The sequence below is a fragment of the Lissotriton vulgaris genome, chromosome 7 (genome assembly GCF_964263255.1).
Source record: "Lissotriton vulgaris chromosome 7, aLisVul1.2, whole genome shotgun sequence".
Classification (NCBI taxonomy): Eukaryota; Metazoa; Chordata; class Amphibia; order Caudata; family Salamandridae; genus Lissotriton; species Lissotriton vulgaris.
This window is the reverse complement of record NC_141695.1, coordinates 1,474,977,648-1,475,002,808: the sequence shown is the minus strand read 5'-3', so window position 1 is coordinate 1,475,002,808 and position 25,161 is coordinate 1,474,977,648.

The window sequence follows — 25,161 nt, the reverse complement described above, 5'->3', positions numbered from 1 at the left end:
GTAATTGGTACATTCCTTATATTCCCTTTGAGCTTCTATCTCCATCCCTCCTTCCGCGCTACCCTTTTGTATCTCCCACTGCCCCCACCTTCTTTCAGAGCAGCCTGTAAACCAGGGGGGAAATGGAGGGTCAGGGTCCTATTAAGGTATCTGACTCTTAACCTGACTGAAATGCCCATTTGGCCGCACCTAGTTTTAGTGCTCCCCGACTCCCCATTCAAAAGGCAGGCTCTGCACCACTCATCCACAGCCTGTAACACTCGTATCCAGCACTGTGCCATCTGCAGCGATAGACAGACACGCCCAGCAGTCAGTCACTGCCATCAATCAGGCCTTGATCAGGTAAAACCTCTAGCCCAGGTTGACCTGCCATCACCTCTATGTGGGAATGACACGATTGCCTAACTGGCCAACCCGAGTCCGACGTCACCCTCCTGACGGGCAGCGATGCGTCAACTCCACACAGTAGCAATTAAGAGCAGGTCCGGGTCTGGCACACCCAGGTTAATAAATGACTTACATTTTTCCTGGAAATGGCTCGCGTCGGAGAGAGGTGCACTTACGTTCTATTGTAAAGTATATTTACGTCGCTTCTGATATTTTGTGTTTCCTGCTCAAATTTGGAGACACGTCCCGGCTCCTCAACCCCCTCAGCGGGAAAAATCCTTTAGAACAAGCTACATGAAATGTAAAAGAAGAACACGCAGCTAACACCTTCCAGAGTGTAGTGTCAAGAGCTAGGGGAGGCGGCCCCGGTTCGGCTTCCGGTGCCGCCTCTTCATTCTTGTGCCTACCGCCTCGAATGCCAAAGCAAAACCTGCCGAATCAGAACTGGCTGCCTTCCTGCGAGTGGGCGCAGGCTTGAAATGCCAGGACGCAAGCATCAAAACAGGTGTGCGTCATGCACAGGTACAGGCGGCCTCAGAGTCAGACGTGTGCCAGGTGATGATGTCACGCCGCACGCGTTGCTTAGAGCCGCTGACAGGCGAAGACAAGCTGTTGTGTTCTCTGCACCGCAAGGCGGATTCACCTTTTAGTACCAAGGCCCCTCGCACGTTTCAGTGATGCTGCGCCACAAAAAGTCCCCTCTACCTCCTGACACTTCCCTGCACTCACTCAAGCCCATCTCCATTCCCATTGACTCTGGCCACCCTTAAAACGTAAATTGTCGGAGGAGGAGCCAAGATGGCGCTCGGATCGGACGTGTAGTCCCTCGGCTCCGGCGACTGTCTCTGCCCTTGAGTTCATCCTGCCAGAGATCCTGAGTAAATTTGGCTGATTTCGAGACCGGACGCGCTTCGACGACCCGCCACGAAATCCTGGGGCTTTTGCTTTCCCGCAAGCGGGGGAAACGCTCGGGCACAGTTAGCGGCCTGCATCGACACGGAGACCGGGACCTCGCGTGAATGGTGAGACCGGCCATCCAGACTTGGCGACTGCAAAGTGCCGACCGGAAGTTACTGAGGGCAGCGGACCCTGCGGCCCACGTCCCGCTGCACGGCTGCCACGGAGACGATCTACCCTGGCGGCCAATACTGTGTCAGGGGCCATCGTACTGCTGTTAGTGAGACTTTTTGCCTGCATCTTGACCCGCTAATGGTGGTGGGCTCCCGGCCTGGCCAGCTACTCTTAACCGAGCGGGACGCTAAACTGAATGGACTGTGCTCCTGTCTGTACCCGGGCTCGGTCATCTGCTCCTTGCGCCACGATACTCTGCTGCTATGGGGGTGCAACCTGGTTCTTCTCCGGATCCCTTGCCTGACGCTGTGGTGGACATGCTGTGATGTTTACCGATAGGTTGGATGTGACTTGTTTTACTGAACACATTCGGAGGGAAGAAGTGCCCGACACAATGTGTGCTACCACTCATGGGTATGGTGCCCTACTGACAGCGGTTCTTTCCCTACACTCGGAGGCTTTACGTTATGGCTGCGCCCTGCTGGACAAGATGGAGGGCATGATCAGTGTTTCGGCCCGTCTCAAGATGGCCGACCCGCAGGGTCTAGGCACCGCTCTTTGTTCTACCTCCGCCCCTGACAACACGGCGACATCTGGCGGACACGGAGCCCTCGTGACTCAAGGCCTGTCGATCGTATCCGCTGCGGGAGACCGGCTCCCGAGCCCGCATGTCCATCCGGAGCTCCTGCTTGACTGTGAGCCTTCCTTCTGTGTCGGGCTTGCGGACCCCCGAGACTCGCCCGAGAGATACTGGACGCAGAGATCTCCCTCCCTCTCCTGGCTGTACTCGACGAGTTCAACATGGCGAACTTTGCACCTTCCCTGGAACTCTTGGATCTGTTTCCTCTGGACACATCGAATTGCTCGCACCGCGGTGACTTCCCTGGACTGTCGATTACACCCGCATCGAGTGCACTGGGTTGCGGTGGTAAGGACAAAACGGGACAAGGATAAACACCTCTCCTTTGGTACTGCTGGCTTCCTTGTTATTGATTATGGCGGATGGGGGACGTACTGCTAATACTTATGTCTTGATGGTGTTGACTCTGCTCCCCATTCCGTGATCCGGAACTGTTTTTTGCCACCATACTGCCGATTCCTGTTTTTTGTACCGCTCATGCGGGTGGGGCAGCCGGGGGGATTGTTTTCTTGGAGTAATTGGGGTACGCATGGATGGTGCTAGTGGACTATACCGGGGACATACGCTATTGTTCATGCAGTGGGGTTTCTTTGTGGCTGCCCTGGGTGTCTTATTTGGGTGTTGCTGCCTTGCGTTCATAGTGCGCTGCTGTTGTGCTCCCAGCTTTCTCCGTGTACCGGGCGTGCTATTGCTACTGGGCGTCAGGCTTTGTTTTAATATTCTTTGCATGAGACAGCGGAGCCGGGGGACGGATAGTGGGCTCCTCCCCACCCTTCTTTATTTTATGAGAGCTTTAGGATCGTATCCTTTCCTTACTCTCTATATTTCGGGACTCCTTTTATTGGGCGACAGGCACACTGCTAGGGGGGGATGGGCCGTAGCCAGCTGCAGGGGTGCAGGGTGGGGGGTACACGGGGGGGGGTTTCCTTTCTTTTTTTGTTTTTTTTCTTTTTTTGTTCTATGGGCCCTCTATTCTTTTTCCTTTTTCTTCCTTGGGTTTAGACACTTCCCTTCTGGGTGCTGCGCAGCGACTCTGGTGGTTTCCTTCGTTATATGCTTGTCTATCCTGATTGTCCGCCACCAGTATTGCCTTGTTGTGCTATGATATCCTGCTCATGTCTATCCTACAGGAAAAACTTTTAAAATTAGACCTCAGTCCTTCTGCAACATCTCCTCTGAAGCTACTATTATTCTGTAACGTATTGTATGTGTGAGCCCCCGGGCTCTTTGTTGAACTGTACTTGCCTTTTTCTGTCAATAAAGGTCTTCCAAAAAAAACAAAACGTAAATTGTCATTATTAAATGTTATATCGTTAGAGTGAACTAGGTAATTTTCATAAAACTATCCAAGTCTTTCTAGCGCGTGGGAAGTGCCACAGATATGTTTTGACCTGGTGAGGAGGACTTTTGCTTCCTTGCATTTCCACTTGTGCATTTGAAGGAGGGTTAATTTTCGGATTGCGAGGATGTACAGTAAAGGTGCTGAACTATAAGAAGTGAGGCAAGATGTGTGTTTAGCTCTCAACAGGAAAGACATTTAATCATAATTAGTGCATGGCAATAAATAGTGTATTTCAATCTAAAACTAAGGATGTGGCACCTATATCATACACTAGCAGCCCGTCCCGACGTTGTCCGGGTATACACACGCCCACAACTGAGTCCTGTGAACGCTTGTTTTGCAGGATTTCCACGCCCCTTTTTTGCCAAATGCCTGTTGAATGCCGCGCCGATTGCTGTATGGCCACGCCCCCAGATGCCCACAAGGGAGCCCTGTAAACGCTTGTTTTACCTGATTTCCGCCCCCAGCACAACGTGTCAGGCTTGGCCAAGCTGCGCCACCTAAAACCTGAACTACATCTCCCAGAACTCTAGTGTGGGGGCGGGGCAACATAAAAGCAGGACGGCCCCTCATCACGTTGTTCGTGAGTTTGTGCATCTCCCGTGTTTGGGAGATACTGGAGTAGGGTACTGCCTGGTAATCCTTTTTGAGGAGGAATCGGTTTTGGATTGAACTGCTGGCGCTTTGCGCGAAGAAGAAAAGTTAAGCGCGATTGGTATTGAAGTCCCGCAGCGCGAGGTCGGCGCTTTTGGTTATTTTCCCTGCAGCGCGAGGTCGGCGCTTTTTTGACATTTCCCCCGCAGCGCGAGGTCGGCGCTTCCTGAATATCTTGATACCTCGTAGGAGTGACGAGGATTGACCAGCGGCGACAGTACTGTGAGTTATGAGAAAAAACGCGTGAAGTTTAACGCGTCATTTGTCAAACGCTGTTTTGTAGCCTAACACAGGCGGACTGGCTCTAAAGTCTGAGAAATAAGGCGCCTGAACGTTTGAAGTGAATTGAAGGATTGTGTTTGCCTCAGTGAGAACGGAGTACTGCGGTCTGGTCTTTCTGCGTACTTCCGTTACGAAGAAAGACACTAGTGCTTATTTCAGCAAGTGCCAAAGCGGAAGGTAGTGGGGGGAGATCCTACACCTTTCCGTATTTGGAGCTGGATAACAAGGAAAGCTGGGTATGAAATAGAGAGCGGAAGACTGTAGTATTGAGGCTACGTCTTACCGTGTCCTTCATGTATCATTTGGAGAGTATTGTACATATGTAAACAGACTCATTTGAGGAAAAGGATTGTTGCAGATTTCACATAGGGTTTGGGGATATTCACTTGATTATAATTTGGACACTCTTCAATACAAGGCAGGGTAGGTTTATCACTATGGATAGCATCATATGTTGATTCAGGAAGAGGCGTGACACTAATCGTGTTTGTGTTCTCTAGGGACTAGTGTGGCGAACATCAACATTAAGGAATACAGGGAGGAGGAGGAGATATCTTCTTTTCATAAAGGTGAACAGTTACACTTACTTAGTAAGACAGAGAGAGTGTAGGGTTTCAAGGTGAATACGAATAACCTGTATAATTGTTTTCTTGTCTTCCAGCTGTCCCTTCCCTGCAGCCCCCTTCCGTCCCCTCCTTGTTTGTTTCCTGTTTTTCCCTCGCCTTATCGCTCGAACACGCTGTGTTGTTATTACGGGCGTGTTGGTGAGATAGGGAGGTGGAGTCATATGTGCATCAACCGGATCCGGCAGCGTGGAGTCTGACAGAATCACGAACCCACGAATTGCATTTTGCCGGGTCGGGTTGGAGTACATATGGCCACCTTGGATGATGTGTTGAGGGCCTTGGTTTTGGTTCAACAGGAACTGGCAGCGTCCAAGGCAGAGGCTGTTCTACTTAAGGATAGGGTAGAACAATTATCCAAGAACCCTTTTTCTACAGGTCCTGCGCAGATTCAGGTTACGGTTCCCCCTCCTATCCCGTTAGCCACCCCTGAGAGGTATGGGGGGGATCCTAGTAAAACGCAGGCCTTCATGACGCAAATAATGCTCCATTTCTCTTGTAAGCCTGCCTCTTTTCCCAATAACCATTCTAGGGTAGCGTTTGCCATATCTTATTTGGTGGGTGATGCTGCCAATTGGGCAGTCCCTCTAATAAAACGAGACGATGCCATGTTGTCCAATTGGACAGCATTCAGAGAAGAATTTGAAAAAGTCTTTGACAGGAGGGCCACAAATTTCAGTGCGGATAAAGAGTTGTTGTCCCTGCGGCAGGGTAGGAGTGATTTGATTACTTACCTGACTACGTTTAACCGTCTGATTGCCGAAACTGAGTGGCCAGAGGGCAAAAGAATGACTCTGTTTTATCAGGGGTTGAGGGAGGAATTGAAGGACGCAGTAGCTCACATAGATCCTCAACCTACGACGTGTGTGGATATGGTGAATTTGGTCATGAGATTGGATGGTAGGCTAACGGAGCGTAGTGGGGATCGAAGAAGATGGGACAGGGGTTACGCCCGTAATGTGAGTTTTCCTACGAGAGCCCTGGGTTCCGCAGAGGCAGGGGCAGAGCCTATGGAGATAGGAGCTATTCGACCCCCCTTGTCTAAAACTGAAAGAGAGAGTAGGAGGGTAAAAGGCCTTTGTATGTATTGTGGGAAGAAGGGCCACTATGTACGCGAGTGCCCCTCTAAACCCAAGACTTCGAACACGTGGAACAGGAACCAAAGGGTAGCGGTGTCCAATACTGCCAGAGAGAGTGAGGAGGGTTTGGTATCGTTGCCGACTAAAGAGGAAAACCCCGATTGGAAGCTTACATCTCTATCTTCCTCGGGCATAGGGGAAACCGAATCCCACCTGGTATTAGACATGACCTTGGAGTGTGAACATAAATCCCATCAAGTAATGGTCATGCTGGACTCCGGGGCCACTGGTAATTTTATAGATAATGGGTTGGTGGCTCGTTTGATGATTCCTAGAATACCAAGAGGCAATCCAGAGGAGGTCTTAGCCGTAGATGGTCAGCCAATTAAATCAGGTCTGATAACGGAAAAAACGGCTGAGGTAGAGTTGTCTATTGAGGTGTCAGAGGGAAGGCATGTGGAAAGGGTAGAGTTGAACATAATAGAGGCTCCTCAGTATGAGATAATCCTAGGGATGCCGTGGTTTACATTCCACAACCCTACCATCGACTGGAAATCTCGCACGGTGCTTTTCTCTTCTGGGTTTTGCAAGGAACACCTGGTACCGTATGTGTCTTCCCCTGTAGCAGTGTTGGCCTTGCAGTTTATGGTGGCTACAGCCGCTGAGAAGGAGGTGACCCTCCCGAAAGAATACGAAGCATTCCGGGATGTATTTAGTGAAAGCAGAGCTGAGGAGTTGCCGCCCCATAGACCTTATGACTGCCGGATTGATTTGATTGATGGGGCAGTGATTCCTACGTGCCGTGTGTATGCGTTATCTGTTCCTGAGACTGTGCACTTAAAGGAATACATCGATCATTATGAAAGAATAGGCTTTATAAGACCATCCCGTTCCCCGGCAGCCTCTCCTCTTTTCTTTATAGCGAAAGCTAATGGTGATCTGAGGGCATGTGTGGACTACCGCGTCTTGAATAAAAACACCATTCGTAACCGTTACCCTCTCCCCCTCATCACGGTACTGATTGATCAAGTGAGGGAGGCAGTGATCTATACTCGTTTGGACTTACGAGGAGCCTATCACTTGGTCAGGGTACGTGAGGGGGATGAGTGGAAGACGGCATTCAAGACGCGGTATGGCCTATATGAATATCTGGTCATGCCCTTTGGGCTGTGTAATGCCCCGGCGGCATTTCAATTTTTGATCAATGACGTCTTGAAGGAGTACATTGACCTGTTCGTTGTAGTGTACATCAATGACATCCTGGTGTACTCAATGGATGAAGGTTGTCATGTGGAACAGGTCAGACAGGTGTTGATGAAACTGAGGGAACATAGCCTTTTTGTTAAACTCAGCAAATGTGAGTTTGGAGTGTACTGTGTGGAGTTCCTGGGAGTGATGATTAGTCCCTCGGGGTTGCAAATGTCTGAGCGCAAGGTGGAGGCAGTGAGAGACTGGCCGGTACCGAAGAACGTGAAGGAAGTTCAGAGTTTTCTGGGCTTCGCTAACTACTACCGGCGCTTCATTTTGCATTTCTCCTTGCTGGCAGTGCCCATTACGAAACTATTGAAAAAAGGGGTTCCTTTCGAGTGGACAGATGCTGCAGGGGAGTCATTTCAAACTCTTAAATCTTCTTTCATCTCTGCCCCGGTGCTGTCACATCCCAATTTAGAACACCCTTTTGTGGTTGAGGCGGATGCTTCGGACGAAGCAATCGGGGCAGTACTGTCACAGAGGGACAGTAGTACAGGTCAGTTGCACCCAGTGGCCTTCCTGTCAAAGAAATTGAGTCCGGCTGAACTCAATTACACCATAGCCGAAAAGGAATTGCTTTCAATTAAGAGAGCTTTCCAGGAATGGAGGCACTATCTATGGGGGGCCCTGCATACCATTACCGTGTACACAGACCATAGGAATTTACAATTTATGTCCTCTGCTAGGCACTTGACAGCGAGACAGATGAGATGGACGCTCTTTTTTGCAGAGTTTAACTTTGTGGTCTCTTTCCGCCCGGGGTCTGAGAATAGGAAGGCAGATGCCTTGTCTAGACAAACAATGCCAGTGGAGTGTGGGGACGAGAAACAGGCAATTATACCATCAGGGAAGGTCCTGTGTGTGGTGAGGGCTGAATCCTTTTTGGAGGAGGTGAGGAACCATCAGTATCCGGGTGGATGGGGGTCATGGGCGCATGACAGACTGGATTGCAAATTGAGAGACGGGTTGCCATTCTTTCAGGGAAAATTGTATTTACCCACAATTCCTTTGCAGAAGAAAGCTATTGGCTGGTGTCATGAAGGGGAACTGTTAGGACACCCTGGTATACGTAAAACTCTCGATACTGTCAAAAGACACTTCTGGTGGGCAACCCTGAGCAAGGATGTTACTGAGTGGGTGGCCCGTTGTGAGGTGTGTGCTAGAGCCAAGGGGATGACCACCAAGAAAGCAGGGAAACTGATACCCATGCCTACCCCCAGTCAACCATGGCAGCATATCAGCTTGGACTTTGTGTCGGGTCTTCCAACGGATAAGGGCTCAACAGCTGTGTTGGTAGTGATAGATAGTCTCACCAAGATGGGACACTTTATCCCTTGTAAGACTCTCCCGAATGCCAGCCAAACGGCCCAATTGCTGGCTAGTAATGTGGTCACACTACACGGTATTCCTAGGGTAATCGTGTCCGACAGAGGACCGCAGTTTATTGCACGTTTCTGGCGCATGTGGTGTAGTGCCCTGAAAATAGAGTCCAACTTATCTACCAGTTTCCACCCACAGACTGATGGGCAGACTGAGCGTTTGAACCAGACGCTAAAGAAATACCTGAGATGCTATGCTAAGGAAGCTCATGAGTCTTGGGTGGATCTGTTATGGATGGCAGAGCTGGCCTATAACAACGCATGGCATAGCTCAACAGGAATGTCACCTTTTAAGGCCAATTATGGTTTTGATGCTAATACACTGCCAGTTGACATACCCTCTGATCTTAGCGACCAGCCAGCAGTGAAAGAAAGAATTTTGATGCTGAGAAGGGTCCATAAGGGGGTGCAGGTACATTTGAACAAAGCGAAGGAGGTGTACAAAAAATGGGAGGATCGCCACCGGATAGAGAGTCGCCGGTACGTGGTGGGGGATAAGGTATGGCTGTCTACAAAGAACATCAGGTTTAAATTGCGCAGCGTGTTCCACCCAAGATTTATAGGCCCGTACACCATAGTGAAACAGGTGAACCCCGTGACCTATAAGTTGAAGTTGCCAGGGTCGATGCGCATACACCCAGTATTCCATGTGCAGTTGTTGAAACCTGCCCTTACTTCACGCAGAGTAGCCCCTCCGCCAGTGTTGTGTGATGGTGGTATGGAGTATGAAGTAAGGAGTATCAGGGACGCCAAGTGGTGCCGGGGAGAGCTGAAATACCTGGTGTCCTGGAAGGGGTATTCTGCTGAGGATGATTCTTGGGAGCGGAGCACGGATGTGCATGCTCCTGCTGCTGTACGTTCTTTCCACAGGAGATTTCCAAATAAGCCGGGCCCTAGAAGGCGCTAGAGAGGGGGACATTCTGTCAGGCTTGGCCAAGCTGCGCCACCTAAAACCTGAACTACATCTCCCAGAACTCTAGTGTGGGGGCGGGGCAACATAAAAGCAGGACGGCCCCTCATCACGTTGTTCGTGATTTTGTGCATCTCCCGTGTTTGGGAGATACTGGAGTAGAGTACTGCCTGGTAATCCTTTTTGAGGAGGAATCGGTTTTGGATTGAACTGCTGGCGCTTTGCGCGAAGAAGAAAAGTTAAGCGCGATTGGTATTGAAGTCCCGCAGCACGAGGTCGGCGCTTTTGGTTATTTTCCCTGCAGCGCGAGGTCGGCGCTTTTTTGACATTTCCCCCGCAGCGCGAGGTCGGCGCTTCCTGAATATCTTGATACCTCGTAGGAGTGACGAGGATTGACCAGCGGCGACAGTACTGTGAGTTATGAGAAAAAACGCGTGAAGTTTAACGCGTCATTTGTCAAACGCTGTTTTGTAGCCTAACACAGGCGGACTGGCTCTAAAGTCTGAGAAATAAGGCGCCTGAACGTTTGAAGTGAATTGAAGGATTGTGATTGCCTCAGTGAGAACGGAGTACTGCGGTCTGGTCTTTCTGCGTACTTCCGTTACGAAGAAAGACACTAGTGCTTATTTCAGCAAGTGCCAAAGCGGAAGGTAGTGGGGGGAGATCCTACACCTTTCCGTATTTGGAGCTGGATAACAAGGAAAGCTGGGTATGAAATAGAGAGCGGAAGACTGTAGTATTGAGGCTACGTCTTACCGTGTCCTTCATGTATCATTTGGAGAGTATTGTACATATGTAAACAGACTCATTTGAGGAAAAGGATTGTTGCAGATTTCACATAGGGTTTGGGGATATTCACTTGATTATAATTTGGACACTCTTCAATACAAGGCAGGGTAGGTTTATCACTATGGATAGCATCATATGTTGATTCAGGAAGAGGCGTGACACTAATCGTGTTTGTGTTCTCTAGGGACTAGTGTGGCGAACATCAACATTAAGGAATACAGGAAGGAGGAGGAGATATCTTCTTTTCATAAAGGTGAACAGTTACACTTACTTAGTAAGACAGAGAGAGTGTAGGGTTTCAAGGTGAATACGAATAACCTGTATAATTGTTTTCTTGTCTTCCAGCTGTCCCTTCCCTGCAGCCCCCTTCCGTCCCCTCCTTGTTTGTTTCCTGTTTTTTCCCTCGCCTTATCGCTCGAACACGCTGTGTTGTTATTAAGGGCGTGTTGGTGAGATAGGGAGGTGGAGTCATATGTGCATCAACCGGATCCGGCAGCGTGGAGTCTGACACAACGCACACGCTTGTTTTACCTGATTTACGCCCCCAGATTTACGCCCCAGCACAACGCACACGGCCACAAGGAAGTACTAACACGTAGCGTTGGTCACGCCCCCACATGCCCACAACGGAGCCCTGTAAACACTTGTTTTACCTGATTTCCGCCCCCAGCACAACGCACACGGCCACAAGGAAGTACTAACACGTAGCGAATGCAGCGCCCATCACTGTATGGCCACACCCCCAGCACAACGCACACGCCCCCAGCAGAACGTCCCGAGCAGAACGCCCACGCCCACAAGGGACTACTTTGCCCCTAAGGTTCTTTTACCCTTCGAATGTATATGATGGCCAGCTGTATAGCCTATGTCCATCTGCTGCAACTGTCCTTTCCAATGCTGTATTGGGTGTTGTGATTGGTGCTGTGGTTCCTGAGATTATCCGCCTCAAAGATTTGGGCTCTCTCTTTATAATATTAGTATAGATTTAGGCCCCATTAAAAAAATGGAAGTTTTGGGAACAGGGCACTTGTGAACAGATGGAATGTAGAGCTTTTATTACCTCAAAATTATGAATAGGTTTTCTTGTACAACTGATATTGCAAGCAAAATCACGCCTAGACGCTTGCACGTGTTTGTCAGATAGAGCAATAGAGACACGATTTGCTTAGAATTGTATATATTGATGAACTTGGGGTGTTGGGATTTAGCCTCCGGTATCCTCTTTTAGTTTAGTGTCAAGGAATCACTAATGCTAACCGGCAAACATCAGCATTGACCCAAAAATTGAGAAGCTCGCACACACATAAAGGTGAGATTGATTGGATTTGCCAATGCTTGTGTTTCTGTGCATGCTTCCCTGTTACTTTCCAAGGTCTGTGAAACACACAGCAATTCTGAAATTGCAAATTATAGTTTTACAAATTAATCTCCACTTTTGAGCTGGAAATAGCCACCTAACTGAACTTTTTCTAGTTTACTGGGCAAGTAAGTGCTTTCTAGTTAGATGAACGTTCAATGAAGTACCTCAAACACTTGAACCTAAAAGAGTAGTATTGGCTTTTTTTAATGTCAGAAGATAATGTGTTTCATCAAAGGATTAGGGTCTGAATTTGATAAGTGGTACTCCTTCCATTGAGATGTGGAGGAGAGTACCTCCACCATCTACCGCCCGTTAAATTTACAACTGAGTGTTGGTCCAGTGCTCATCTCTGTACAATGAAAGGAACCACTATTGCGGTGGTTCCTTTCAATGTACAAAAAGTATGGTGTATGGCTGCCATCGGTTTTGATGGAAGTTCACCAAACTTTACAAAAGGTTTTGTTTTCCAGAATCAAATTTCCAAAGATGAAAAATGAATGACCCTCACACCTTAGGAGCTGGGTGGCATTTACCCTTTCTGGATACACAGATCAGGAGGGCCACAGAAGTGGGTAAAGTGGTTGAATATGCTTGGACCATGATAGTGGTGTATTGACCATGTGACTGTATAGTCTACCGGGATGGGTCCTTACTTATGTCGTAGAGGAGAGCTAACCCTATAGCAATTGGCACAGAGGGATTCCAGCACCTAGATGCCAAAGTTTGAGTTTGACGAATACCCCTGCATAGCACTGTGGGAAGCAATATTCGATCTTAATCACAATGAATGAATACCTTTATTGTTTAGTTAATTAAAACTTACAATTCAAAACAAGTACAAATCAGTAATCTCGTTCACTAAAAAAACAACAATAAAGTTCAACTTTCCATGTGTTTTAACTCCTCAGTCCTAGAGTCCGTATTACTAACAATGGCAGTTGTCAGAAGGTTTTATTATTTTTATTGCATAAATGATTCTGGTTAAAAAGTTTGGTGCTGTAGGCAGTTTGTGAAAAGGTCAGCTATGGTATGCTATAGGCACTCAAAAGCGTAATCAGTACAGGTTGTGGCCAAGATCTTAAAGGCTCTCTATGTTAAAGGATTTAGTGCACGCCTCAATCCCAAAGGTAATCCTGTCTCCATCTGCGGCGATATATTCATACTATTGGTGCGTCGAGATGTGTGCATATGATCGATGGGGAGGCTGATATGATTGTGGTCTTAAGGATTCACACGTTACGGTGCTTAGTGCATTAGCTAGTGTGGTATAATGCTGAGCTAAGTGAGCTGAATGCAGCTGAAAGGAAGATCAAAAAGTAACAAGGTCTTCGTCAGAGAGGCTTGCTAAGTTAAAGTGCTTGATACGTTTGGCCGGATAGAGTACCAGTTTATGTGGCTTGTTTTGTATCCCAGTGGTGACCTGACTTCAGGTTATGGTGAAGCAACATTGGTAGGGCCAGTAGATGGCTAGTGGTGTGCTTGGTAGATAAGTCACATTACGTAATGAAGAGACCCCTTCCCTCATTTCCCTGGGGAGATGACTCAAGGGCAAAGATGTGAGTGAGCATGAATGAGTTCCCTTGCACATGTGTGTACAAGGGGGACTGTGCATTCCATGAATGAAAAGACACACGAAGTAACAGGTAGCAAACTGTCATACACATAAATATTATCCCTGTGGGAAGTGCCAATTCTGTGATAGGCAATGTTGCACAAAGGCCTTGGAGTCATGCTTTGGGCAGCAGTGAGTGGCGGACAGTAGCGGACAGTCAGAGAATCGGAGAGCAGCAACCAGCAACCGGTGTGGAGCAGCGAGCGGCATGCGGCGTGTGGCGAGTGGAAAGCAGCATCGCAGCAACACCGCCGCCATCAGCTGACAAGAGCCAGAGCCGGAGCCGGACCAGGGGTCGGAGCAGGAGATCTGTGCCGGAGCAGGAGACCAGAGCCGTCTCAGCCGTCTCAGCCGTCACAGCCCGCCACAGCCTGCTACAGCCCGGCGGTAAAAGGAGGGAGGAGAAAGCGGAGAGAAGCGGAGCGTGGGAACGCGGTAAGCGGTGCACATAACATCACCCTTCCCCGTTCCCCGCCGCAACCGCCGCTACAGCTAACTTCCTCCGCGTTCATTACCTGCCAAGCAGCCAAGCAGCCAACTGGTGCAACTTGGCGGGCGGCGCTCACCCTCACCTCACCTGCAGCAACCGGTGCCCGTCCGTCACAGAGAGGCATCATAGAGAAGCGTTCATGGACGGCGGGGAGCGGGAGCAAACGGCAGGCAGGTAAAATACCGCAAAACATCGTTTCACTCCCCTACCCCTCCCCGCCGCGGCCACTCGCCTGCCACAGCCACCTGCCACAGCCCGCCACAGTGCCAAGCGAGAGATCGACGAGAGGATCTCACCTGCTGCCAGCCGAGGCCATAGAAGCCGCAGGCAAACAGCAGGAAAGTGACAAGCGACAAGCAAGTGACAACAGCCACCCGCTCACCAGTCAAAGCAGCCGAGGTGAAACCGGCGCGAGGCCCTCACTTGAAGCCGGTGGACACTAGAGAAAGCGGAAGCAAGCGGCTGGCCACCAAGAGAAACATCGCAGCCCTCCACTGCCTACACTCCACCGCCCCCCCGAGAGTGAGCTGCCGAAGCAGCGGACCTTGCCTGGGACCTTTGCCTGGGATTTTGCCTGGGACCTTGCCCGGGACCTGGGTGTATGGGGGTAGCCGGGAGCATCAGGGGGAAAGTGTGGCTGGGGGGGCCAGGGCTGCCCAGGCACAGCACGGACGCTGCTGGTGCCACCCCCATAACTCCCCATAACGCCCCATTGGGCCAGGAGGCCAGGCACCCAGTGGGTCAGGGGCCCAGCGCTCCCCGCTTTAACGGGGTAAAGAGCGCGACGGGAGCGCAGCATCCAGCATCCAGCATCCAGCAGTACCAAGCGGCAGGCCAGAGCCAGAGCCCCAAGCACCAAAGCTCAAAACTACAACTTGCAACTTGCAACCTGCATCTCCCCTCCAGCACAAGCCCTGGACTGGCAGCAGCAACAGCAGCAGGGAGCTCAGAGCACGTTTCAATCCAGCAGGAGATTCTAGGAGACTCCCATAGACTCCCACAGACTCCATCCACTACGTGGGTTCAACTGAGTAGCAGCAGACTAGGAGCCGGCCAGTCACTCAAACCAATCCTAAAATGAGGACCAGAAACTCTACTCTAATCCAACCCTAGGAGAGGCCCCGGCCACACAGCTCTGCCAAGAGACGGAAGGCGAAGCTATTTTACCCTCCAGTATTAGAACTAGGGGGGTCTTATCAAGGCCCAGGGCCCTGGGATGGGGAACACTATGGTGCAGCAGGAGCGACAGGAGCAACTCCAACTCTCCCGGTACCTCAATTTGACCTCAACGTGGAACCACCGGCCCCTTCGCCCCCAGCTCATTCCCCGACTGACTTCACGGGGAAGCCCTATAGCCCCCCGAAGCTGAATGCGCACAAGCCCAGGCTTACCACTAAAGAACGCTTAAATTGCTCTGCTGGTATCAGAGACATAAGAAGTTTTCTGAACTCTAAACCATCCTCCCCCTCCGCCTGCCCCAGGTCTTTGGTCAGTTCACTTACTACAAAAGCAAAGGAGGAAGGGCCGAGCCCTACACAAACAAGCCCCCGGGCCAACAGGATTCCCCTCTCACCAACAATATTTACCGTCCAGCGCGGAATACCCCCCAAACCTAAGACATCGGATATGGTGGCACTTGGGCCCACCCAACCAAACATCACGGCCCAGACTCTTCCCCCCCAGTGGACCGACCGTGGAGCAGCCCTCCTTCAACCAACACGAATATGCTCGACACCTCAGACAGCACTCACTTCGACAAGAAAGGAGGCATAATTTCCCCCATCACAGCGATGCACACAGATTTGACCTACGGCTCCCCTGCAACAAAGGAGGGTGCAACCCGACAACCATTCGACAGGACCCTAAACCACCCATTGAACTTACCAAGACCGGGCCATCCGGAACACGACAAAACGGCCCTGCCATCGCCCTCTGACAGCGGCCTTGCAAATACAAACCATCTAACACTAATCAGCGAAGCCCTTGTCTCAATGACAGGAGCAGCGATAATGCACGCGGACAAGCTTGACGTGCAGATTAATATCCTACAAATAGGGGCAAACCTGATATCTGGGATAGACTCAAAACTGGACAACTTGAACGCCCTGATACGCAGAGCGCAGGACTGCACACAATTCAAGCCAGAGTCATGTAGCTGCAGCCCGATCCTGCACAGCTTAGAAAAACTTCCAAACATCATGACCACCTTGATAGAGGACCTCAAGGGCAAAGCAAACAAAAAAAACTGCCAGAAGAGCATGCCTTTAACCTCACAGGGCCTCGCCCAGGCACACTCCCCAGATAATAGCCCAGCATACCCTTGTCCAAGCAGCTCGGCAAAGCCTGCTCCCCTGGCCTCGCCAACAGCCGGTGGAGCAAGAATCACCCTGACCAAGGTTGAAAGCCACGCCCGCAACAAATCCTTAAGCCATCCAGTCCTGAGTCACAAAACCTGTCAAGGAAAAACAAGAAAAAATTAAGAAAACTCAACAAGGAGAAGAAAAACAACGCATATATGCCACCAGCGTTATTCACAATTGGTTACGACCCAATAAGCAGCCTCCTGATAACATCTTCACAGATGAAACATCTAACCTGGCAGATCCAACACATACAGCAGAAGTTATCGGACCATCTACTGGAAACCCACACACACTCACCTCAGCTAAGGATCCAAGCTTGCTAGCTCTCCCCGCGGCCCCTCAACCTGCTACAGTGCCAACACCACAAAAACAAGCGCATGAATCACAGTTAAACAGCTACGATGAAGCCACGCAACACAAGCAGGAGCCCAGCCAATCCAACTCCCAGAACCCAGCACAAACCAAGTTTCCAACGAGCGGAGCATTAGACTCCGATAACTCAAAAACTACCAACGACACCATTGGAGACTTCCAGAGCGCCTCCCTTGGATCAACATCCCTTAAACTGGAGCATGCCGTCTACAGGCCATGGAATAAGAACTGCCTACCCAGCCCAATGCCCACGGAGGCATCCGAATTTTCAACATGGCCAAATCTGCAGACAAACTCTCACCAGCCCGGTCCAATATTGCTACCTCCAATCGAGACCCAGGGAAAAATTTGGCTCAATGAGGCCAGCGCAAGTCAAGTAATTGCTAAGGACCGGAAAATACTGCTATATCCAGAATACACCTCGCAAGAAAAATGGGACATTCTCAACCGAACTAACCTTTTAACACTCTGCGCAAATATCCCGGGACTGGAAGGCATAAAAACCACAGACATCGAAACCATCTCTTTCCTGCCCCCGGATGCGGAGGAAAAAAACGAAACTACGGAATTAACCATCATCAACCCAGACCAGGCGGAGGTACTGAGGAACCAACAATCCCTACTGGAAAGCTGGGGCATAAAGATAAAGGCAAAGTCGGCACAAAAATACCCCTCAATCTTAAAAACCTTGACTCCACACTTTAAGCCGGACAACCAGGCACAGGGAATGGCTGACTTACACTCATAATCGTTCCTCCCATCCATCGGCCAAAAGTTGGGTCCGTCCTTCAGGGATGTAAAGGCAGCACAAACAACAGCGCAATCAATGGAACTCCAGTCAAGATTACAACCAACCCCAGTCAAGGAAAACGACTGTGCATAACCAGGGGTCACGAAAGCAACAACTGTTCCTGGCTGTCGTCAGCTCTAAATTCCAGCTCCTAATACACTTTGTCCCGCAAATTTGGCCCGAACTCTTCAACACACCGCCAGTGAGCGAGCAAAAACTTTTAAAAAAAAAGAAAACCACCGAGAGTTTAAAAATATTGACGTGGAACGTCTCAGGACTCAAAAAGCTGCTACTAAACCCAGCCACGGTGAAATTCTTGGAGGAAGCAGATATTATATGCATACAGGAAACCTGGCTGACCCAACCACTGTCACTAAGAGGATATGTAGAATTTAGCAAAGCAGCAAAAAAGACCAATATATTCGGAAGACACTCAGGGGGGACTTGCATTTACATAAAACACTCACTGAATACCGAATTCATGGAACTCCATAACCAACCAGACACCTTTCAGGCGGGCATCCTGAAATTCCCCCATCCCACCAACGGAATTGCCCCCATACTACTAATCAATATTTACCATAACTCACAGGAGAACATATTTAACTCACTCACACTCGCAAACCAACTAGAAACTTTACTGCTATGCCATCCCTCATTAGACAGCATTATCCTCGGTGACTTCAACATCCACAACATAGGGGCCTTTACTGAGCAAAATCAACAGCGTGGGGGGACCAAAGCATTAAATGAACTTTTAAAATCTTACAAACTGGCAACGGCCCACACATTGCTCCTAAAGAACACCCCGGGAGCCTTGATCGGTCATACGTACAACAATAAAACGACGATCGATTACATCATCTTAAGCGACAAATTGCAACACAAAATGACAAATTTTATGGTTCACCAACGCAACGACAGCGACCACGCAGCCCTAACAGTCACTATGAACTTATCAGTAAAATTACGCTACAATGCGGCACGCATCGGGGCATCGGACGGCCAAGAATTAACAAAGCTGCCTAGAAGAATCAAATGGGGACAGGTAGCCACCGCAACTTTTAACAACTGGGCAAACACATGGGCAGGCTGGCCCCCGCGCAAATACAAATGGGAGGGAATAGAAACATGGGAGGGAATCACCTTGACTCTAGCCGCAGAACTCCGGGGACGCGAGGACAAACCTAGAGCAATCCACTGGCACCCTCCAACGGCCTTCGGATTCAACGCAGAAATTAAAACAAGTGCTAAGGACTTAAACAAAAATCGAAAAGCCCACAGTAAAAACCGCACAATCAAAAACAAAATTCAACTGCAGGAGGCCGTAAAGAGCCACTCCAAAAAAGTGTGGGCTGCAAAGCGTAATCACTGCGAGGCACAGTGGCTGAAAATCTTCGAACTGTTGAGCCCTGGTAAATCACAAGAGTTCTGGAGTTACATTAGCCATCTTGGTCGAGGCACAAACCACAGAGAAAACTCCCTCGAGGCATCAGTCTGGGTCACGCACGTAAAAGCACTCTACTATGAAGAAGGACCAACTACCCAGCAATACAACACGCCTCCACCAAAAGTGAATCCGGCCACAATCACCGACATAATCCCCCCCCCCCCCCCCCGGAAAATCTCTAGTGTCCTAAATATTTAAAAAAATCAGAGCAAACGGCGCACCGGGCCCCAACGGCCTCCCAGGCCACTTGTTCAAATCAAATATTGAATTCTGGTCTGAAAATCTGACCTACTTATTTTCTGACTGCTGGCTATCGGGGGCCGTGCCCGACTCATGGCGAGGCTCACTCCTGCACCCAATTCATAAGAAAGGGACCAAATCGGACCCAACAAACTACCGCATGATCGCCCTGTTGGACATCGAGGGCAAAGCCTACGCAAGTACCATCTTGAAGGTCCTTACAGACTGGGCAAGTGAAGAAAATCTTCTGCCATTCTGTCAAACCGGCTTCAGACCAGGGTCCTCGACCGTAGATAACATCACAGCACTCTCTTACCTAGTTAATCGAGCTCAGCTACGCAAAAGCCTCCCATTATTCGCCTGCTTCATCGATTACTCAGCTGCGTTCAATGGAGTAGATCGTACCATCTTATGGAGAAAGCTGGCCCATTGGATCATCGATCCCTCGTTGCTAAGAGCGATACAATCCCTGTATCAAAACACCTGGGTAAGAATCAAACTCTCAAATGACTCTACAACCAACAAGATAGACACGAACCGTGGCTTAAAACAAGGGTGCGTGTTGGCGCCCTAACTGTTCAACTTATATACAGCAGATATGGAGACAGCCTTGTCGGGGCCGCCTTAGCAACACCAAAGATCGGGGCAACCAAAATACATTTCATGCAGTACGCGGATGATCTCGTAATCCTGGATCACAGAAAAATAGGACTTCAAAAGGCACTCACCGCTCTGGCAATATAACAACAAAAACAGGCTGGTAGCAAACCAGAGCAAGTCGAAAATAGTCATCTTCGGGCACTATCCCAAAAAAAAAAAGCAAAATGGAGCCTCGGCCACCTGACTTTGGACAGTACCCAGAATTACATGTACCTAGGGGTCTCCTTCCATGAATCGGGATTGTGCGGCTCCCACTTAAAGAAAATCCAGGGCAAAGGGAAGACCATCACCTTTGCCCTATGTAAACTACAAGCCTCCCTACATAGCCCATCAGCAATTGCCATCCAAAGAGTCCTCAAGGCCAAGTTAATCCCGGCCCTAAACTACGGACAACAGGCGTATCCAGGCAAACTGAATAAGGAGATGGAAAAAATCCATTGCGGGGCATATAAGAGACTGTACCATCTACCGAAATGCACAAGAAACACTCTAATTCGCCTGGAATTCTCCCTTAACCAACAAAAGCTGGAAGAGATGGCAGCCCTAAGTAAATATTACTACCTCACAACAGCGGCACGCGACAACACACTGAAGGCCGTCCTGTAATACATCTTTATTGAACCAGGGAACCCCTGGTCAGCTACCATTGAAACAGCCAAGACGCAATTGAACCTGGCGATTGAGTCGTGGAACCCAGAACTTGTCAACTACACGACCATCAAACACGTGACAAAAAAGCAAGAGCGTGCATGCTCCCGGGACCTGGACCTGGAGTCCCTCACGAAACAAGCCTTTCATGAGTCCCTAAGCTTGCCGCACACCGCGCATAATCCCCGAAACCATCTCACGCAGGCCGTGGGCCTTCCAGCACTCCACAAGATTCTCGCCTACAGACTGCACCCCCTGCCGCTTAAGGAACTATATCACCCAGGAAGAGCAGGCACGGGAGCTCGGGAATGCAGACTCTGTAATTATAAACGTGAGTCATTGGCCCACTTACTATTCTGCTGCCCCGCCCTACGTGCACCCCGCACCCTCTACCTCAGGCCCATTCTTAGGGAAGCCGGGTCACGCACAGCCAAGGAAGCAATCCATCAACTATACACCTTGAGCATAGTAAAACAGATGGCCTCATTCGGAAAATTCATACAACAGACTCGGTCCGAGCTGATGGCTGCCAAGGCCACGCAGGAATAGAGACTTTATCGTGAGGCACTGGGTGGCCCGCCCCGGTCCCGTACCGCGTTGTAAAAGGGTATGTGACAACCAGTGACCAAAGACCCTTTTGTGTTGCCCGGCGGTGTCGCCTCTATTACCCACAAAATATTAATTAATGAAGAAGCAGGCGCTGGAGACTGAAAGGCAGGAAACGAGGGTTTATTCTCTCCGGAGGAGAACACATCAATTCGGACAGCAAGTATCGTCACGAGGTGCTCTAACCGCATCTCTGAGGCCTGGCCTCTTATACACAGGTTTATTGCTTTATTACATGAAACACATATCTGTCAATACTTTGATGTTCGGAAAGGCATCCTAGGAATCCCCGCTTCAAGCCCGTTCCCACACGTTTACAGTTGAAATCCCCACCCTGGTCACAACAGGTGATGATCATTGCGCAGCTGGACATTCCGCCGATTCACGGAATGTGTGGAGTTGATCGGATCTCATGGGGTGAAGGGTGTTCGATCGACCCGAGGGTCCTTTGATAGGGGGAAGCCTCCTACTGTACGGGGGTGTGATAAACAGTATCCGCAGGGCCAGGTGGCGGCCTGGGAACAAGGGAGACAAACGGTCACACACAGGAAAAGGGGTTTGTATCAAAAGACTTGGGACCATGAAAGGGATGAAGGGAGGTGTCGCGCTGGGAACAGGATGGGATTCCGAGGTAGAGCTGCGCTGAAGGAGGGGTTTATGACCTGAGGCATATGGGAGCGGGAGGGGGTTGTCAGCGCGCGAGGGATGCCTGCGAGGTTAGGAGAGAGAGAGACGCGCTGGCTATCAGCGAGGGCAGGGAGGCCATGGTGCTCAAAATGGCTGCCGCTTACGCGCAAGGCATGTGAGAGCGGGGGGGTGATCAGTGCGTGGGGGGCTTGTGAGGGTGAAGAGCCGTGCTGGGGGTCAGAGGTGTGCAGAGGGTGGTTCTGATCAAGGCAGCTAAAGTGGAGGGGGTGTGCGACAAAGAGTGTGGCATCGGGGCAAAGGGAAGATGGCGCAGATAATGTTCACCAAACCGTATTAATTTTCCACAGTCTTCCCTTTAACATTTCTAAGACATCTTGTTGGCCTATTTCCTATCTATGTCTACTGCGGTGGTCATAAGTAAGGAAGTGAAACACCCAGGCGAAGGAACTGTACATAAACATCGCATTTTAAAATCTTTTCATCTTAGTGGCGGGCTCATCGTTAAGTTCGTTGCAGGAAAGTCATAGTAATGCAATATCAGACAAAAATTATGTAGTGAGAGCGTTGGGTACAGATCATAGATGCTTATAGTCATAGGAACTGATAGGTTACCACGTAAGTAAGTTCTTTTTGTACTCGGTTGGAGCATAGTCAATTCAATGGCGGTTGGGAGAGAAATGAGACATAGTAAAAACAATAATCAAGGTTTCCAGTGTCTTGCGGTCGTGGACCATTATTAGTGAGTTCTCAGCATTCTTTGTCATCTTCTGTTGGCACTGTTGACCACCTGCATTACAATTCATTCTTTAGTAGGAATGTCCATGTGGGTTGAGCCGTTGGAGGTCTGCGGGCAGGAGTGTGTCTTTGTTTTGTTTCGCCAGACCTCGTGGGAGAAATATGTTACGGTTTTTGGAGCAGGTGCATTTTCTTCCATAATCCAGAGTGTGGCCATTAGAAGGAGACAGAAAAGGATTTGTGGTGAAGGGTGCAATTGTCTTTGAGTTGTGGAGTCTGTCTGTTCTTGGGTCTTTGTGGTGGGTATTTCCTGTTGCTTCCATCATCTTCAAGGTGCTCGGTAGCGGGCAGAACCACATACTTCGTTTAGCTTCTCTTTGGGGTGACCCTTGGTGGTGTTTTAGGTCACCGTTCTGAGATTTAACACAGTTCGTGGTCTACTTGGTCGGAGCTCCCTTCCTTTTGACGCAGGAAGTACCCTTCTCTGGATGGCACGGTAGGATTTAGAGGATGTTGAAAGTTCAGGTGGAGGGAGGGGGGTGTGCGAGTAGTCCTTATGGTAGGTCGGAGGAGGAGGGGATGGAGCAGGGCCAGATCGGGAACAGACCAGGGGGACGGAAAATTTAGACAGGCGGGTCCATAACCAGGTTCAGAGAGCGGGGACTTTTCGGCACATGTCGATCATAAAGCAGGGGCCTCAGGTCAGCCCTCTCCTTTCATTCTGTCAGAAACAGTGCCTCGTCCTGCGACTCCTTACTGCTGCGGTCCCACCTTGGCCAATGTCGCTGATGTTCCCCGATCTGCAGTCAGGCCGCGTGCTCCCACATCCGGTCTCTTTCTCCTCCGACAGTGGTACCCTTAAATGAGTTTGGAAAGACAGTCTTTAGAGATTCTGCAGAGGAAGGTAATCACATAAATCTTATTTCTCTCCCAACACTAAGCAACTGGGTAAGCATCCGTTCATTTTATCACAGTCACGTCAATTCTTCTGGCAGAGATCCACTTTCCTAGTACGAGTCCTACGAAGCTTATGCCGTTCTTCAGGGCTTGGTATTTTACAAGAAGTGCAACGTGCTATTCACCATGGTCTGATAGGTATCTTTCTGAGGAATGAACATAGGCTAAACGATTTTTCATTATATCGATGCATCCTATCTTTCGGCTAAACAGTTTACTTTCAACAGGGTTTACTTGCAACAAGTTCTTTCATTTTTGACTTAATTCTAACTTCGCAAACATTATTCTAAATTCTACATAATTTCTTACAACCTGGCTATTTTATTAAAAATTCGGGGCTTGCGATGACTATTCAACTCATCCTTGGGGTGGGCGAGGTCTAATGGAAAACAACTAGGAATATAGCGAACTGGGGCAAGGGACATTTTTCAAACTCTCGTCCAGGGCAGCTGATACGAAACTGGGGGCATTTTGGGAAAACGGGGATGTCTCGATCATTTTTACTGTTTGGGTATTGAGATAGTTTCGGGACGGGGAAGGTCGCATTTACCAGAGACATTTTTATCATGGATGCCACTGACAAGTAGTTCCCTCAATATGGGTCAGATTAGGGAACCTTAGTCGTCTTACCTGTCCCTTTCTTTTCGGCCAATCTAGGTTTCATCAATATTTAGCAGAAAAGGAGAGGTAGCAACGTGGTATCGATGTAATTTTTATTTAGGACAAATTTGTGCAAATACTTGTAGTATTTCGGAGCCAATCAGGTGGTGCACCAGGGGTAGTGGTTCGCCACTTAGGTGCCAGTCGCTAGGAAGAGTGAAAGTGTGGAGGAGAGAGAAAGAGAGAGAGAGAGAGAGAGAGAGATAGAGAGAGACAGATAGAGAGAGACAGATAGAGAGAGGGAGAGAGAGATCAATAATAGGCTAAATAGTACACGTGTGACATGGAGAGTGGCTGTGTACTATTTAGACTATTCAGTGCATTACCCAACATGAGACATTTTGGGTTTGTGTTAGAATGTAGAAAGCATGCAGTTTGGGACGGAAGAGCATTAGGCCGGGTACATTAAAGACATGCATTGAGATGGGTGTCTTTAGGTGCCGTCTTGCAGTGTAGGTCCGTTTCATGTATCAGACATGGCGTGGCTCCAGATCTTTACTATACCCAAGTCGTGATTCCAATGTAACCTGTAGAGGGAGAAAAGGGAAGAAAGGGAAGGGGAACAACATTCGAGCATATCAGATGTACGGGCACGAAAGTTCTTTACTTACCACATACTCGTCTTATCTCCTCGGGATATAATCCCTAGGGTCTTGGTTTCTGAAGTTAAGGGGGGCGGGCAGTGTGATAGGTTGTTCATGGGGGGTCCGAGGGTGGCATTATAGATCGTGTGTAGGGAAACGCTAAAAAGAAATCAGAGGCGCCTAGCGCGAGGTATCTGGTTTGTAGATGTATCTAGCTATCTGGATCCTTAAATCATTCCCAACGCTGTGATGTTCTAAGGCATATCAGTTCTTCGGCCAACCCTGTCCCTTAGTACCTTTGAGCATCATACCTTTATCACGCCGCTTCACTTTACCCGTACTCAGAAGTCGAGGTCCTTCTTCATGCGTTAGTTCCTGAGCCTAGTCGCATATTTGGAGGCAGCGTATCATACCTTAGATTCGATCATCAATCTGGGGCCAAACAACCATTTCTAATAACCTTAAAAAGAAAGCAAGACGGTTGCGCACAGAATAGCCCTCCCGCCAATTCCCACATTTACAAAAGTATGCGATACCTGTTCACAGTTTGGAAAACCTTTATTTGCATAATCGTTCAGT